Genomic DNA, 2,768 nt, shown 5'->3' on the forward strand with positions numbered 1-2,768 from the left:
CATGACCCTCCTTGTCAGAAATACAGGGAGATCCATTCCATGATCTTCCCACCTGTACACAACGTGTCAGAAATACAGGGAGATCCTTTCCATGTGCAGGAATTGAAGCAAACACAGTGAGTGTGGGTCTCCTGGACCCTGACTCATACTTGGCAGCGTGCACAGCAATCTGCAACGGCCCCTTTTCTCTGGGTTCCTCTGTCTGCCCTGTGATGCTGTAAGCTTCTCGAGAATGGGACCACGCCTTTCCTGTTGACCACTGCAATGCCACTGCCCAGCAGAGTGCCCTGAAGACAGGAAATATGTGACCGAAACTGGAAGACAAATGTCAGGGAAGCTGTGTGGTCCTACTTTTGCCCCTACCCCCCATCAACTCTCAGGATAGATTTTAAACTATGCCTTCAAGGAATCTGTGAAGAGCTGGCAACCGCTCACAGCTAACAGGAGGGAGTGGACAGGACATGGGTCTGCAGGGATGTCCATCCCCCCAACCTCAGGATGAAATCTGATCCCAAAGTTGGAGGGGGAGCCTGGTGGGAGCTGTTGGTACCTTGGGGGCGATCCCTCATGAATAGCTTGGCGCCTTCCCCACTGAAATGAGCCAGTTCTTCTTTCTCTCTTGCCCCCTTCTGCCATGTGATCTCTGCACACACCAGCTCCGCTTCACCTTCGGCCACGAGCGGCACCTGCCTGAGGCCCTCAACAGAGGCCCAAGTTGTACAGCTTCCTGTGCAGCCTGCAGGAACGTGAGCAAAAGAAACCTCTTTCCTTTATAAACCCCCAGCCTCAGGTATTCCATTACAGCAAGACATAAATGCACTAAGACCGTGTATCAGGAGAACTACACCTCTCTGTCTCTGACTTCATCAAGGCACTGGGATCAGCCAGTGGTTTAAGGCTGATTCTCCTCACACTGAAATCTGAGCAGCAAGACTGTGCTCGCTGAGGGAGATGGTGAGGGTGGCTGTGATGGTGAGGGTGGTATGGAGAATTCGCTGTGGAGAGAAGACATCAAGGTACACAGCAAAAGAACTGAAGTTACGAAGAGTCTGAGGAGGGAAGGGGCTGATGAAGCAGCTCAGGTCGTAATCCTTGAGAGGCCTTGAACAGAATTTACTTAGTAATAATTAGATGCTATTCCTTAAGCACCTGGAGCCTAGACACATGAGGACTTTTAGGAACCTGCACTCTGGCTGGCAACACATGCAGATCATTGTCATCTCAGATCCAGTCCTAAACTGCCTGATAACTTGCTTCATAGACATCACTGTATGTTAGCAAGGAAATCGGCAGCAAATAAATAGCTCATCACACAGGCAAAGATAGGGTACTCAAGAATGACATCTTGAAAAATTAAAGAAAAAATTAAAGACCGAGGTCACGAGGGAGGCGTCTCATGCAAAGACAAACAGAGGCATTCCAGGAGGTTAATATTTTCCCAGTAAGTAGGCATCCTAAGTTTGTTTAAGGAAAATATATGTATTTTGGTGACAGAGTCTTACTTTGTGGCCCTCAGGAGAGTGCTGTGGCATCACAGCTCACAGCAAACTCAAACTATTGGACTTCAGTGATTCTCTTACCTCAGCCTCCTGTGTACCTGGGACTACAGTTCTGTTGTGCCCTCCACAATGCCCAGCTATTTTTTTTTGCTGTAGTTGTCATTTCTGTTTAGCAGGTCTGGGTCAGGCTCGAACCCACCAGCCTTGGTGAATGTGGCTGGTGCCCTATTCACTGAGCTATGGGTGCTGAGCCAATATTCTTCTTGATAAACTTGATAGTGGAACTAAAGCAGGACCGTGCTCAGTCTCTGCCTTTGACAGTGCCCGTAGATGCCAAATCTCTGTAAGGACTCCCACCACTCAGATCTATACCACGAACACATCCGTGGAACACTAGACGTACTTTTCTGTGCTAATCACCCAGAAAATTATTTCTTTCCCAATGGCTGGAGATGATGATCTTAGAAGTGATTTAGTTTTCTGGAGTGAGAAGTGGATATACCTGATAGCTTTAAGCCTCAGCTCCACTTCATGAGTGAATTACCTTACAAATCACATGAGCTAATTGTGCCTTGGCTTCCTCCGAGGTTAAGATGTAGGGATATTAAAGGAAGCTTGAGGTGGGCACACACATGGAAAGAGGAAAGGCCCAGGCGTGTACGTTCATAAAAAGCCTAGCATGTGATTGCAACACGACAGGAGCTAAGAACCTTGTTATGCAGAAAATTAACAGCATTTTGTGATTTTGGGGTGCTGACCACATATGAATACCCTGTACTAATGAAAAGTGTTTCCCACGAGCTTCTCCCATGTCTGCAACGGTCCTGTCTCTTTGCCTTTCAGAGGATGGGAGGAGCGGTGGTGCTCCATGTTGCCTTTGCTTAGACAAAGAACAGGTAGCCCTGAGTATCAAGGAAGGAACGGCCCCCTTCAAGCATGAAGGCTTTGGTGGTTCTGTGAAATCTGAAACAAACCACAGACCCAGGAGAAGCCACAAAGTCCGAACAGGACCCAAACCGAGTCACACGCACCTCCACAGACCACAGGCCGAGAACAACGTCTGAGCGGGTAGAGGACAGAGCGAGCACCTGCACAGGTGTCAGACCCATCGCTGGCCTTCAGCTGAAAACAAGAACGTCATATAACAAGAAAACCACATCTTTAAAAAGGAACAACGGAAGTTCTCAGACCAGAATTCAACAGAGTAGTGAAATAAGACATTGTCAGACCAACGACTGAGACAGCGTCAGCATCAGACTTTGTACTTCA

This window comes from Otolemur garnettii, unplaced genomic scaffold, assembly GCF_000181295.1.
Source record: "Otolemur garnettii isolate 467f Iridium unplaced genomic scaffold, OtoGar3 scaffold00065, whole genome shotgun sequence".
In the NCBI taxonomy this organism is placed as follows: Eukaryota; Metazoa; Chordata; class Mammalia; order Primates; family Galagidae; genus Otolemur; species Otolemur garnettii.